Source organism: Ictidomys tridecemlineatus, unplaced genomic scaffold (genome assembly GCF_052094955.1).
Source record: "Ictidomys tridecemlineatus isolate mIctTri1 unplaced genomic scaffold, mIctTri1.hap1 Scaffold_42, whole genome shotgun sequence".
Taxonomy (NCBI): Eukaryota; Metazoa; Chordata; class Mammalia; order Rodentia; family Sciuridae; genus Ictidomys; species Ictidomys tridecemlineatus.
In genome coordinates, this window is record NW_027522720.1 from 1,518,710 (window position 1) to 1,534,884 (window position 16,175).

Sequence of the window (16,175 nt, forward strand, 5' to 3'; positions counted from 1 at the left end):
GAAGCTTCAGCCTGAACCGAGGTTTGCCAAGGGACAGGAAGGAGATGGCTGCTTTACAATTTTTGTCTTTCCTTTCAGGTTCATCTCCTAGGGAAACTGCTTGCCATGGAAGGGATTTTGTCACTGGGTGGCAACAGGGCTATAAAATTCTGCATGGAGGGGGAGGGATTCTGCATGGACTGTCCTCTCTCCTGCTAACTTCCTGCAGGACCTGGTAAAGGGAACTTAATTTATGGAGGATCTTCCCTCCCTGACTCAGCTGCCAGCTGCACCAATCCTTGGCTTTCTCATTCACTCAACAGGGATAGAAATAGGACTTAGCCACTCAGGAGTTTCACTGAGAAGTGCCAAGAAAGCACTTCGCACACAGTCAGCCTCTTTAAATGGGTGGTGATTTTCCTTTTTTTTTTTTTTTTTTTTTTTTTCGGAGTAGAAATTAGAAATTTATTAAAGGACAGAAGAAAAAGACTTCTCCCGGAGGAAGAAGGGGACCCAGAAGGTGGAATCCGTGGAAGTGCAGTTGTCTCCCCTTTTTATAGTTCTTTCAGTGATGGAATGTAGGTTGGAAGGCCTGAGGGGTGGGACACAGGTGGGCCAAAGAAGTCCTCTGAGCAGCAAGAACTTCATTATCACTTCTTTGTGATGGGCTATCTCCAAATCTGCTGGGGGCTATTCATTAACACTTCTTCCAGGTGGACTTTGGCCTAGGGCCTTTTCAGGACTTCATTAACATTCCATGAGTTGTCCTGTTTTCCCTGAGTCATTCCCAGCATGGCCTCCATTTTAGATTTCACTGGATATTAGACCCAATTTACCTAACTACACTAACTACCTAACTTTAAATCTGGCTTCATTCCCCCCTCTAATTTGGGAACTCCTTACTGCTGTAAGGAAAGGGGGCGAAGAAAATCTTTCTGGCTTCTTCAGGCTGACAAAAGGGGCGATGTCGGGGCAAGCAGTTTGGAGTCCCCTTTAAAAATATCGGGTCTATCGAGTGGTCCATGCTAAAAGTCCAATTAAGTAATAGGCTGGAGGGCCATTCGAGTGATGGATGGTCTATAAGAGAAACAAGAATTCATTAGTACTGGAACCAGATTGATGCAGCAATAAATGCCATAGCACAGGAATATGCCAATGAGTATGGTGGCAAAGACAAAGGCTAACAATGTTTACCACCAGGAAGTACCAAGAACCATATATATTGTTTCCATGTTGAGGACATGGCTTCTATCTGAGCATGTAAATCTTTAAGGATATTTGTCATATTGCCAGAAATGTCAGGGATGTAAACACAACATTTAACTTTTAGGTTACACATGTCTTTTTTTTTTGAGATAATTATTAAATTATTAAACTATATCATCTGATCTTGTAAAATCCTTTTACTAGTATGACCTGTGTCTATTAAATTTTGTTACCTAGGGCTGGATAACCATACTAGCAAACACCAAGCCTACCTGTGTAGGTTAGGAATATCTGTGAGCCTTAAACTAAAAACTACTCTGGCAGTTCCTTTTGATAGTTACCAGGCATTCCTACCTAAGAATCTCTTTTGTATCCTCCAGTTTACTTATTTTTGGAAGTTACATTTAACTATTATTATCATTTAAAATGTCCAGGAATAGCTAAGTTTTGGCTTTGACTGTCTTTGCTAAGTGTTTAAGATGAAGCAAGTCAAACTGACTTTGTTCCAATCTATTGTTAAGAGTCAGCTGAGTCTCTGGGAGTCCTTGGGAACTTCACAGCAGCTTCTCAGTTCTGCTAGTGCCATTTGCGCTAGGATGGGTCCAGGCCTTGCTTGACCATGTGGCTTCCCTCGGAAGCATCAGGGATGTCTCCCTTTTCTGATGACCCTCCTCTTCACAGCAAATGCACTGATTGGCTTTCTGTCCTCCACTGGTCTCATTAATCTCCCTGATCAGGAGGTTATGTGGCCTAGAGTTGCAGAGCCCTTTGGAGAAGACCCTATCCCTGATTCAGACTGACTCAGAGGGCAAGAGCCAAATATTGGTTTTCTTGGACCCTTTAATTTAACTTTAAAACTTAATCTTAAACATCCAGCAAATAAGTTTCAACAGCCTTATACTAAGTACTGGGCTTTAGTACCTATCTCTCTATCCTGTAGGTGATAACTCCTTATCTTAAGTTAACCCAGGTTGTGAGTTCTTAAAGCAGTACCTCTTTAAAACATTAACAGGCAATCCTTAGACCATCTAAAAGCAAACTACAAAACAAAACTAACTAGGATAAAAACATATTTAGTTTATGTAATAGCTACCTTGAATTCTGGCAGAGTTATACATTCTAATCCCCTGTTTGAGATCCTGGCAATCGTGACAAAAACACAACTTTTGGACACAACTTTAAATGTACTGAAATCTGGCCTACTTCTTTCATAGTCACTTTCACATACAGTGAGATGGGACATAGAGCCTTATCTCAAGGTGGGGCTCTTCATGCAGTCTCTCTTGGCAGATACAGACACACTTGACAGAAACAGTCTTAAATACTATAGTTCTGAAGCTGATCTTTGCTTTTAGACATCATTTTACAAAGCCTACATAAATTGCTGCTCAAGTTTACATGAATATTGGCTAACACAACATAATATCGCATCTAATACATGAATTAAAGAAAGGCTGAAAGTTTTTAACCTTTTGTAGAAAAGTAGCAAAGTACTTCTGTGTTTTGCAATAAAACCTTCACACAGATTAGGCTCTCATTAACTTACAAATACATTTAAATTGTATCTCAGTGTAAAAAGTAACATGGAACTTTATACATAACTTATTGATAATAAGTACAGTTATAGAACACAAATGATAAATAAACTTCCAACATGTTTTTCTTTTAAGCCTAAAATTACCATACAATTTTAGAATACCAGCTTGATATAATGCTCTTTCTAAAGCTTCTACCTTACAGACTTGTATATTTGGAAGATATAAACACATTAATGGCACCAATTACATTGATGTTTTTATATTAATCAAGTTTAGCTTTTAAAGGAATAACATAGCACAATTCTCTAAAACAACAGCACTTGTTTAACCAGCTGTTTAATTTCTTTAATATTACTTTGCTCAAAAACTTACACTTATAACCAACTTGCACAGACCTTCTTTATCACTTACTTAAACCCTCTTAATTACTCAATCCAGAAACACATTTTACCTCTATTAAATCCATATCTAGAACCTTCTAGTTTCTCTTTCATCTGTTAACCTCCTTCTGTTCACATCTTGAAACAATATTTGTAAACCTTTGAATCTGAGCAGATTATTTCATAGACATTTATTAGGGCCTTTTTTTGAACACCTAGAATAACTTATAAGCTTAATTTAAGATCTTCTTTTTTAATCTATTTACCAAATTTAAATTGAGCCATTTGAATCACATGAATCAAAGATATTTGGATCCATTTTTAATTTTTTTTGAGCGCTCCTCATCTGTCAATTGTCATATCACTGCATGATATATGGACATACACACAGACATACCGACACACAACACGTAACACAAGTGTAACACAAAAGGCCTTGTAGATTTCTCAGGTGAAATCTCAATGCAATGTTTAAAAAAAAACTCCAGTTGATCAAAAATAGAACTTATCAGAAAAACATTAACTTGTCTGTAGGAACAAAATCATGAGCTCAAAAGAATATAGAATCTAAGAAAAGGCAAAAGTCCTAGAAAAAATTGACCGGCCAGTAATTAGTAAATGCCATACAATTTACTCTTTGGTTTAATCCAGTATGAGTTCCCATAAAAAGACACCTTTACTCTTTTTTTTTTTCCTTGGGCCTGAGCTCCAGGCTGCTTCTGTTTGCATATCAGCGTAAGCCCTGGCTGAGGTCTAGAAGGACCTGGAAAACCGGAATTCTGAGCAGAAATTTCATGCCTAAGGCATTTTAACCATAAGTCACAATTTTTAGGTTTGGAAGTAGAAATAAGATACAATTTACAAAATTTCATCTTTATATCTTCCTACACTAGAAAAACTTGCTCACACAAAACTGAAAATAGGATCTTTTTTGATAATATAAAAGACACCATCAGAAGAAGTTCCTTCAGGATCATTAAGCTACTTTCTTTGTTCTGAAGTTCCTAAAGTTACATTAAATCACCTGGAAAAAATCCACACACTACCATGTATATCTAAAATTAAGCTTTGAAAATTCCCAAGACTGTTGCTAATTAATGTCATTTTAGTAAGCCAGACCAATGTTTTAATTCAACACTTTTCCTAAATCCTACACACTGAGAGAAACAGATACCAAATCATAATTTACTATCCTTGCCCAAATCAATGCACTGTATACCTAGTGAAATCTCCTTAGGCTACCCAGTTCAAAATTGATGTAAAAATAAAACAATGATTGGGAGTTACTTGCCAACTTGGAAGTAGAGTTCTTTTAATTTTCTATCCTAAGTATTTAAGTTCTCTGGCATGAATTATCTGAAATCACAAACTTAACAATTACCTAACCCTAACTTTTAACTGCAAGATTATGCAATGCTTCAAACTCATTTAGATACCAGATTTTACAATGAAACATCTTTTAGACACACATTTAGCCTGGATTATCCCAAAGAAACAATCTATAATAACCTTTAAAACAGACCAGATAAGAAAAATTCTCTCCAGGTTTTGAACTTCCATTTAATTATCAGTGGCACCTTAGATTTCCCATGAGTGGACCAGATGTTCTCACATAGGGGCAACTATAGGTGTAAAATCAAGGGTCTCCGTGTGACTGACTTTACTGCATTTAGGTGGAGTAATTCTTACAGTGCAGGGAAATTATGAGGAAATTTCCCCAAAGCGAAAATGGCTTTGGCAGCTGCTGGGAATTCCTCAGTTTCCCCTTCACTTGCAAGATTAGCTCCTTTGAATAGATCCAATCCCAGGCAATCTGGCTCATCTCCTAACCTTCCAGTAGAGTCAGTTTTTAATCTGCCTTAGGTCTTGAAGGGGGAGGGGGTATGTACTTTGATCAGCCCAAATTTTTCTGATTCTTTTTCCTCAGTGAGTCCAAGATTTTTTCTCTTCATGGCAGATATCATAGCTAAGTCTACTTTACACTGTTGGCATAATTTAGGATTTTACCTTAGAGCAAAGAAAATCTGAACATACAGCACCTCACACCATTTCCTTTTTTGTAAATTTTATCAAACTGTAAAAAGATATTTTCCTCTGGTGGCCAGGTTTCTCCATCAGAGAGTTTATATTGAGGCCAGACCAAGAAAATGAGGCGCTTGTTCTTGAGCGTCTGAGGTTCAAATTTATCCCAATTTTTCAATACGCAGGCTAGTGGTGCACCTAGCGTATTGGAGAGAGAAGCTCCTGTCTGAGTGAGGAAAACAGGACTCAGGCGCCCATGCTGGGCCGGAGAAAACTGTTCTCCTTAGGGACGTCTCCCTAACCTTGAGCTTCCTAAACGGTCCAGAAAACCCGTCTCTCACCTGGCTTTGCCAAGGGGTTTCTGGTCCCCTTTAGCAAAGTGCTAGGGTCTCAGTTTGCCCTGTGCCAAAGACCCTGGGAGGATTCAGACTTAAGGGCCTTACTGCTTTCCTCCCGACCACTAAAAACCCATTGAATCGTGTGCTCTTTGTCGCCTTCGCCTTTGCTCTGTAGACTAGCAGATTACCAGAGTTGATTCTAAAAAATGCTTCTCTTAGCAGCTTAAGGAACACAGCTCATTTTAAACATTGGGTGGTAAAACAGACTATTGAAAGTTACCTATGCACCTTAGGGAACCTGGGCAGATCTTACTAATTATCCCATGCCTTTTTCTCAGTCCTACAACCTGAATTGCTAATGTTTCTGACCTATGAAGGAAGGGAGGCATCCAGGAGGAATGGATGCGGGGTTGGGAGTGTTGCATGGCCCATACGGAGGCAAATGTGATTGGGGCTTTCCCTCAGTGCCATTCATCTACTGATCACCTTAGATACCCCTGAGGGCTGTCGGGAGGGGGCTCAAGAGAAAGGAACCTTTGGAAACGTCTGAGAGTAGCCCAGACCGGGATTCCGCAGTTGTTCCAAACTCCTTCCTCCACCTCCACGCATCCGAGGCAGATCGGGATTCGGGACACTGTGTACTCACGCCAATTGCTCTCCAGGCCCAGACAGAAAAGTTGGAAACGGCTTTGGCAGAACCCAACATGCCTGCTCTGTACCGAACAGGTGATTGAGAGCTGCCTAGGCCGAGAAACCTCTCACCCGAGTCTTGTAGAGTGGCGGCTGCACTAGTTGCGTTTAAGTAGCCGACGGGTGCCCACTTTACCCTCCAGAAAGAAAGAGAAAGACGCACCTCAAACAGACATAGGGTGCGTAGAGAGGTGCTTACCTCGGTGCAGAATATCTCGGTATGGGACCTCCAATATGTTACCGCTGTTGACCGGTGACGAGTTCTTGTTCCCCGATGTTGAAGAATAACACCAAAGAAGCACGCCGAGGCAAGGTCAGAGTAGAAATTAGAAATTTATTAAAGGACAGAAGAAAAAGACTTCTCCCGGAGGAAGAAGGGGACCCAGAAGGTGGAATCCCGTGATTTTCCTTTTTAAACTAGTTTTCTTCAGTATTTAAGTTTCAGAACATTCCCCAAATTAAATTAACATGTGAGAGTTGGTGTGCTATGTTGGATGTGGTAGTGTCTTTTTTTTCCCTGTGAAATAGCTCTTTAATTTAAAGGTATATTTTGAGATTCATGATTCATTAGAATAAAAAATTGTTATTTGCTTTATGATAAAGAGCTGGGAGTTAAGAAATCTCTACAACCGTTTTTCCAGCAATAGTGTTCTCTGTAAACTGTGTTGGGTCATCTTAATGTCTTTGGGGATGATGAAACTTCAAGAGTGACTTCTATACTCATTATTGTAATCACATTTGTGAATGGCGTTATTGTTTATTATTTTCATCCCAAATAATTTGAGTTTCCCTTAAGATAATCTAAATCTACTTAATAAAGTTACCCTGTAAAACCAATCACAATGAAAAATCAAGAACAACGGTATACTTTGCATGTTCCAAATCATGAAGTGCAGAGCAAAATGGCATGGTATTGGCACCAAAATAGACTTGTAGACCAATAGTACAGAATAGAGGACACACAGGCAAACCCACATAAATACAGTTATCTCATATTAGATAAAAGTGCCCAAAACATATATTGGAGAAAGGATAGACTCTTCAACAAAAAGTGCTGGGAAAACTGGAAATCCATATGCAACAAAATGAAATTAAGCCCCTATATCTCACCATGCACAAAACTCAACTCAAAGTAGATTAAGGACCTAGGAATTAAACCAGAGACCCTATTCCCAATAGAAGAAAAAGTAGTCCCTAATCTTCATCATGAAGATTAAGTCCAAACTTCCTTAATAAGACTCCTATAGAGCAAGAAATAAAATCAAGAATTAATAAATAGGATGGATTCAAACTAAAAAAGCTTCTTCTCAGCAAAAGAAACAAATTGGTGAGGTGAATAGAGAGCCTACTGAATGGGAGCAAATTTTTACCACCCACACATCATATCACTAATCTCTAGGATATATAAATAACTCAAAAATATTAACACCAAAAAACCAAATAACCCAATCAATAAATGAGTCAAGGAACTGAATAGACATTTTTCAGAATATAGTATACAATCAATCAACAAATATATGAAAAAATGGTCAACATTTCTAGCAATTAGAGAAATGCAAATCTAAACTACTCAAGATTTCATCTCACTCCATCAGAATGGTAGCTATTAGAATACAAACAATAGTAAGTGTTGGTTGGTGAGGATGTGGGGAAAAAGGCACACTCTTACATTGCTTGTGGGACAGCAAATTGGTGCAACCAATATGGAAAGCAGTATGGAAATTCCTTGGAAAACTTGGAATGGAACCACCATTTGACGCAGCTATCTCACTTCTTGATTTATACCCAAAGGACTTAAAAAGAGCATACTACAGGGACACAGCCACATCAATGTTTACAGCAGCACAATGCACAATAGCTAAATTATGGATCCAATCTAGATGCCCTTCAATAGAAAAATGGATAAAGAAATTTTTGTATATTACACAATGTAATATTACTCAGCATTAAAAGAGAATAAAATCATAGCATTTGCAGGTAAATGGATGGAGTTGGAAAATATAATGCTAAGTGAAGTAAGCCAATCCCAGAAAACCAAATGCCAAATATCTTCTCTGATATAAGGATGATGATTCATAATGGGGTTGGGGTGGGGAGCATGGGAGGAGTAGAGGAGCTTTAGATAGGTCAAAGGGGAGAGAGGGGAAGGGGGCTCCTGGGGTAGGAAAGATGGTGGAATGCGATGGACATCATTACCCTAAGTACATGTATGAAAACACAAATTGTGTGACTTGTGTTCAACCAGAGACATGAAAAATTGTGCTCTATATGTATGCTATGAATTGAAATGCATTCTGCTGTCATATATAACAAATTAGAATTTTTTTTAAAAAAAAAGCTGAATTAGAAATGTCCCTGGGTGGGGAAGAATGGTAAATGGGAATGGATCTAGTGGCCAGAGAGGGAGGGCATGTGCATGGCTGGCCTGTCAAATTGTATCATTCTTAAATATAAAATAATATTTGGACTGCATCTATAATTTCTAACTTATGTCTGTACTGGTTAGGATGGTGTTCCACTATAAGAGAAATCCTTAAATGAGAGTTACTTGGACAAGGTAGCAGCTTATTTCTTTTTCAAAGACTTCTAACTTTGAGTTGGAGTCCAGGATTCTTCTGCTGTGTTTCTTGTCTCATGGGTGGGCTCTGTTCCCATACCATCTCCAAGCTCTACCAATTCCAGCAGCAGATGTGGAGAGGACAAAGTGGGATGCAGTTTCCTGTAGGGACACATCTCAGTGGTTGTGCCCATGCTTCTCCTTGTGTCTCCTTGGCTGGAGCTTCGACACATGGGCACAGGGGTGGAGGAAGCTCGGCATTCTTGGAGAGCAATATGGGTAGAGAGCAAAGAAGTCTGCATTCCAGGAAGTTAGAGCCTAACTAAAAGTACTCTCTGTTCCTATGGGAGATGGGAGAGTGGTTTTTGGAGGGCACCTATCCAATTCTGCTGTGCCCCAATTTCTATTAAACCTTAGGTCAAACAAATGAAAGCCTACAGTGGGTGCTCTTTGGCATTAGTGATGATGGATGCCGTAACACATTTTCACAAACATGGCGGTTTGGAATAACACAGATCATCTTTCTTACAGTTTTGGACCTCGAAAGCCCAATATATGTATTACAGGACTAACATAGGTATCACTGAGGCTGTGCTCCTTCTGAGTTCTAGGACAAAATCTGCCTTCCTGCCTTTCCCAGCTTCTGGAGGCCACCTGCATTCCTTGACTCATGGCCCCATCTTCTATGTTCAGAGTCATCTGTGCTATATAATTAAAGTTCTCTCTGCCTCAGACCCCCCTGCCTCCTTCTTACAGGCTCCCTGAGATGACACTGGTCTCACCTGGGTAACCCAAGATTGTCTTCCCCTCTCAAGATCCTTAATTGAGTCATATCAGCAAAGCTCCTTTTGCCATATAAGGTAATATTGTCACAAGATTTGGGGACAGACTGTTGGCCTTCTGAGAAATCATTACTCTGCTTACTGGTTATGGTTTTGGTCTGGAATTTCCCCCATATACTGAGGTAGAACTTTCAGGCAATGGTTGGATCATGGGGTCTCTGAACTCATCAGTGAATTAATCCATCAAATGGCTGAATGGACTATTGGGAAGTGGACCTAGTTGGAGAAAGTAGGTCACTGGGGGCTTGCACTAGAAGGGCCTATCTTTTCCCCATCCCCGGCTTCCTTGCTGCCATGAGCACAGCAGCTCTCCTCCACTACCCCCTTCTGCCATGATAATCTTCTGCCTACTTCATGCCCAGAGTGATGGAGCCATCTGACCATGGGCTGAGACCTCTGATATGCTGAGCCAAAGCAAATTTTTCCTCCTCTAAGTTGTTTGTGTCAGGTGTTTTGGTCAGAGCAAGAAAGAGCTGACTAACAAACTACAACATTCTCCTTGTACCAAAGACCCAAACTTAAGATCCATAATATTTCATAAAATTTTATTATTGATTCTTCACATGTCAATCATTGAATTATGCTAATAAGTCAACTCCAAGGTTTGAGTTTCCTTCAAAATTAGTTCAGATATTTAGCCCTCTGTTTCATTAACTGGAAAGGCTTGTGAGCAGTGGACTTACTCTCTTACTGTTGTTGAAATGTCATGTCATGCTTGTACTTTAGCGTTTGCTGGGGCTCTCAGTGGGTCTGTACACTGTGGGTCACTTCTTCCTTTGCAGCCAAGGAACAAACCTTGCTTTCCTCTGCTTTGAATTTCCTCCTTCAGCCTTTCTCATTGCCCTGATCTTGCTCTTGTGGATAGAATGCACTGCTCTCACAGCAGTCGTTGCTTGGCCCAGACACGTGTCAAGCTGAAGTCTAATTGTGACTGTGTGTAGTCAGTTTTTTCTCCAGTTGTGTGTGATTCAGTCCATCTTCTCTCTTTCTCTCTCTCTCCATCCCCCTCTCTATGTACACATATGGATAGATGAATCACTTGTTCTAGTGACTACTATCTGGACTGGGCTGGAGGTTTAACATCGATCACAGCTAGTAGTCAAAAAAGTGACTTCTGGTCATTTCTATTGGGATTTCTTCTGATGACATTTTAATAATAGAGAGTTTATATTTTGGTCTGTTTTAAAGAAAGGGCTTTCTGTATATATGGCAATAGTTTCCACTTGATTGAGAATTTCTTCGTTATTCTTTATTCAGCTTTTGATAAAAGCTAGGGATTTTCTTTTTCTTTTGGAATTTAACAGCTCTTTCTAAATTACCCACTGCCAATCTTCCCCTTTGCTTATTGCATTTAATAGCTCACAGAACAACTGCCTGCCTGTGACAGAGGTGTCTTTCCCTCATCCTCTGGGTACCTGGTAGTATGTTGGGTAGTGCTGGTCCAATGGCCCTTGGGATCTGAGGACTTTGGGTCCTCCTGGAAGTGCACTGTTCCTGACTCAGTGCTTTTTGAGCAAACACAGGGGTGGATAAAGGCAGGGTATGTTTTTGAATAGTTGATAAGCTTTTAATGAGGGCATTATTCTTTCTGTAATTTGTTAATTGAAATGGCCACCTATTGTCTTCTAGCATAGGGATCTGGGAACCAGGGGGACCACTGTAGACAAACAATGTGCCTCAGAGTTTCTTTCATTTAGGGTTTAGCCAAAATGAAGTGATGGTGGCTGAAAGCCGAGCCCAATTCTAGTAAATTCCCAATTAAACGCCTAAAGTCTCTCTGGTAAGGAAGTGGCACATGAACAAATCCATGTAAAAAGATTTCCAATTATCTACAATGGTTAAAAATGAGATATTCTGTTTTAAGTTAGTTTTCTTATTACAGTGTTATTATTAAGTTAGCTTTCTCATTAACAGAGGGTTATGAATTCTATGTAGTATTTTCCAGTTTTCATTTGATAATTTTTATTTTTGGCTCTGATTATAAAAGGCAATCAAAGCCCATTATAGAAAATGTTGGGGGAAAAAATAAAAGAATAATATAAGAGAAAAAATATCTGCACTGCTCAGAAAATATCACTGTTAATTTCTTGGTAAATTTATATATGTGTATATATAAATTTTAAATATGTATAGATGTACATACACATACCTTTTAAATTCTTTGTGTATATATTATTGAGATTATATTGTATTTTGGGCTCTCATTTCATTTTATTCAGCATTATATCAGAATGATTTCCATACCACTAAATAGTTTTTGAAAACACTCTTTCCCGTGGTTGGTTGATGCATCACCTGGACACAGAAGCAGTGTTTGAGCAGCCTTCTCCTGACCTCCCAGCTGGATGTCCTTGCATCACAGGTCACTCTGTTTTCCCTTCTCCTAGTTTAACAGAAAGAGATTCCTAAGCAAGTAGTTAAGGCTTGAGACAATCTTAAGACATTTGAAAAAAATAACATTTATTTTTCCAGAAAAACACTGCCCATTTTCATTAGCATTATCAGTACATGGGCATTAGTATGGCATTAAGCTGTTGCCATTGCTAATCAGCTATTTTATTTTAAAAAGGTGGCCAACTTGATTACTAATGCTGTAAGCTCCTATGATTTAAAATAGGTGTCCTCTAAGGTGGTGTGAGTCAGGAGGCATGTTCTGTTTCCAGAAATCTGAAAGCCACGCATCACATTGGTCAGAATAATGCGGTTACGTGTTAGGAGAGCCCAGAAGGAGCAGCTACTTATTGCATTATAACATATGGCTTTTTTTTAAAAAAAAAAAGAACAATGATCCTTGTTTCTATGTTTTTAATTTATCCAAAGAAACATAAAACAGGACAGAGAATATCTTTCTGTTTATGTGGCCCTCCCATGGCCTCCATTCTGCCTGTAAGCACCTGCTTCTGCAGAAGCATGCTCAGAAAGGTTGAATATTTGTTTCTTCTTCTTAACATTGCACACAAAGTCTACATCCGCTCAAAACATAGAACCCAGGTCATCTGGATTTTATTAGGGCTTTGTGGCATCTAATAAAATTGAACATCAGAATTTTTACAGTTATCTTTTCCTTATTCATGAAAGAGTAAGAGACTTGTTTTCCAAATTAATTTATGTGACTTCCTTAAGGCAAGGGCCCAGAGTGATTTTGCTCATCATTATATGGGCTTGCTCATAGATTCTGCTCAAAATATGCCTGGTCTATAGAGAAAAGCCCATATTCTTTTGTCATCGATGACAGAATGCCATATCTCCAAAACTGCAGGAAAAATATAGACCCTCAAATGACAAAAATAATGTATATAGCAGTCACAAATATTATAATAGCTATCATAAATATGTTTCCTTTGCTTAATTAGGTCAAGAAGAACATAAAGATGAGAGAAAGAAAAGTATAAAAAATTCAAATGGATCTTTTAGGAATGAAAACTATAATAGCTGAGTTGACAAGTACATTGGATAGGAAGAGCAACAGGTTAGACACTACAGTAAAAAATCAGAAGCAAAGAGACAAAAAAGACTGAAACAAATAATGGTAATGCACCTCATTGACCTGAGGAACAATAACAAGTGGTCTAGTTTTATGTATGACTGGACATGTGTAATATGTGCAAGGTGTACCAATAAAGTCCCAGAAGTATAGGAAGGAAGAGGGAGAAAATAGTTGATAATTTTCCAAATTTGACAAAAACTATAACCCTAATGATCCAAGAAGCTCAAAAAAATCCTAAGCAAATCTTAAAAATCCTATACCTCCAGACATGGTGGTGCATGCTTGAAATCCCAGTGGCTCAGGAAGCTGAGGCAAGAGGATAACAAGTTCGGGGCTGGGGATGTGGCTCAAGCGGTAGCGCGCTCGCCTAGCATGCATGCGGCCCGGGTTCGATCCTCAGCAGCACCACATACCAACAAAGATGTTGTGTCCGCAGAGAACTAAGAAAGAATAAATAAATGTTAAAAAATTCTCTCTCTGTCTCTGTCCCCCTCTCTCTCACTCTCTCTTAAAAAAAAAAAAAGAGGATAACAAGTTCAAAGCCAGCCTCAGCAATTTAGTGAGGCCCTAAGCCACTCAGCAAGACCTTTTTTCAAAATAAAAAGATAAAAAGGGCTGGAGATGTAGCTCCATGGTTAAACGACTCCTGGGTTCAATCCCTGGTGAAAAAAAAAATTCCATACTAAGACAAATAATAACCAAACACTGAAAACTAGTAACAAAGAAAAAATCTAAAAAGCAATCAGAGATAAAAAGACACTACAGAGGGATTAAGTTAACAAAGATAAGTATGACAGCAATACATCATAAAAACCATGTAAGTCAGAACACAATATTACAACACCTTTAAAGTACAGAAAAAAATTAGAAAAAGAAAACCTGTCAAGAATTTTTCACCTACATTTTCAATTCTGAATATATGTTTCAGAAATGCAGGCAAAATAAAAGGCTTTTTCAGACAAATGAAAACTAAGAGAACTCATTTTGAGCAGAATTACAAAAAACATTTTTTTAATAAAACTTGTTAAACAGAAAAGAAATCGTGTTAATGGAAATCTGCACGTATACCAAGGAATAAAGAGCTCCAGAAACAGCAGATACAGAGGGGAACACAAATACCTAGAGGAGAGGAACCCGACTGAACTCTTGTAAGGATCTCACAGATACTTAAAGGGGTATGCGATTATGAAAAGGTAAACTACAATAAGTTAAAGAAATATATGTTGGGGCTGGGAGGATACACAGTGGTAGAGTGCTTTGTCTAGCATGCATGAGGCCCTGCATTCAACCTCTGCACTGCAAGAAAAAACAAACACACAAAAAAATATATATGGAGGGGCTGAGGATGTGGCTCAAGTGGTAGCACGCTCGCCTGGCATGCGTGCGGCCCGGGTTCGATCCTCAGCACCACATACAAACAAACATGTAGTGTCTGCTGAAAACTAAAAAAATAAATATTAAAAATTTCTCTCTCTCTCTCTCTCTCTCTCGCTCTCAAAAAATTATAAAATATATATGGAAAACCTGGGTTCGATCCTCAGCACCATATAAAAAATAAAATAAAGGTATTGTGTCCATCTACAACTAAAAAATAAAAGTTTTGGGGAGCTGGGGATGTGGCTTAAGTGGTAGCACGCTCACCTGGCATGCGTGCAGCCCGGGTTCAATCCTCAGCACCACATACAAACAAAGATGTCGTGTCTGCTGAAAGATAAGAAGTGTGTATAAATATTAAAATTCTCTCTCTCTCTCTCTCTCTCTCTCTCTTTCTTAAAAAAGTAAATAAATATTTTCATAAAAGAATAATATGTTAGACTTAAATTTAACCATATCAATAATTACCTTAAATGAAAATGCTATAAATATTATAATTAAAAGGAAGAAACTGTCAGATCAAATTGAGGCGGGGGGGGGGAAGGCAAGATCCAGCTATATGTTCTTTACAAGAAATATGCTTCAAATCTGAAGACTCAATTACAAAGAAGCTGAAATAGCTATATTATTATCACACAAAGTAGACTAAAACAGAAAATATAACCTCATAGAATAAAAAGGGAAGAATAGGCAAACCTACAAGTATAATTGGAGATATCAACAATCCTTTCTCAGTAATTGTTGAAATGGACCCCCCCTTACATACAAAAGCAGTTAAGACATAAAAGACTTGAGCAATCCTACAACCCAACTTATTTAATTGAATTTTTACACAATAGAAAATGTTTCATATTTTTCAAGTGAATACTAAACATTTACCAAACAGACCATATTGGAAACATTTACCACAGACTTATTGGAAAATAAGTCCCTACATATATGAATTAATTAAAGCCATGTAGAGTATTCTTTGTCTACAATGTAATTAAACTCAATAACAGAAATCTAAGTGGAAAATCCCCAAGTATTTGGAAATGAAGCAACATGCTTCTTGATGACATATGAGCCAAGGAATCCATCAAGAGAGAAATTAGAAAATATTTTAATTGGATAATAATAAATTATAACATATCAAAATCTATAGGAAGCAGCTAAGCTTTAAAGGAAAGTAAGAGCATTATATATATTTACAGTAAAAAAAAATAAAAATCTCAAATTGGTATTCTAGAATTTTACCTTAAGAAACTAGAAAACAAAAGACAAAATACATCCAATATAAGGTAAAAAACAAAGCAAAAATAAAGGTGAACAAAATAAACTAGTTAGAAAAGACAGAAATTAGGGAAATCAATTACTGAAAAGCTAATTCACTGAGAAGACAATATTAGAAAAACTTGTAGCTAGAATGAATGTGAAAAAAAGATAAAAGATTCATTTATGAACATCAGGAATGGAAGAGGGAGCATCACTACAGTTTGTACAGATATTCAAGAAATAATAAGGGCATATTCTAAATAAGTTGATGCCAACAAATTCAATGCCTCAATGAAATGGAAAAATAATAATTTTGAAAGACTGATGACTAATCAAGAAGAAATAGCTTGAATATTCATTATAATTATTGAAGAATTTTAATTTCTGGTTAGTAATCAAACCACAAAGGAAACTCTAAGCCAGATGACTTCATTAGTGAGTAATAATCATTACAATTGGAGCAACAAAATAATATAAACTCTACCTAAAAAGTAGAAGAGTGAATACT

General features: G+C 38.0%; 1 long non-coding RNA gene across 1 annotated transcript; it reads right to left on the bottom strand.

The window, feature by feature from the left end:
* Positions 1-430: 430 nt before the first annotated feature.
* LOC144373513 (uncharacterized) lies at positions 431-6,546 on the bottom strand. Its single transcript, XR_013433168.1, has 2 exons — positions 6,353-6,546; positions 431-1,056 (listed from the first exon to the last, which is right to left on the bottom strand). It is a non-coding gene; the product is annotated as an uncharacterized LOC144373513 (long non-coding RNA).
* Between the last annotated feature and the right edge of the window lie 9,629 nt (positions 6,547-16,175).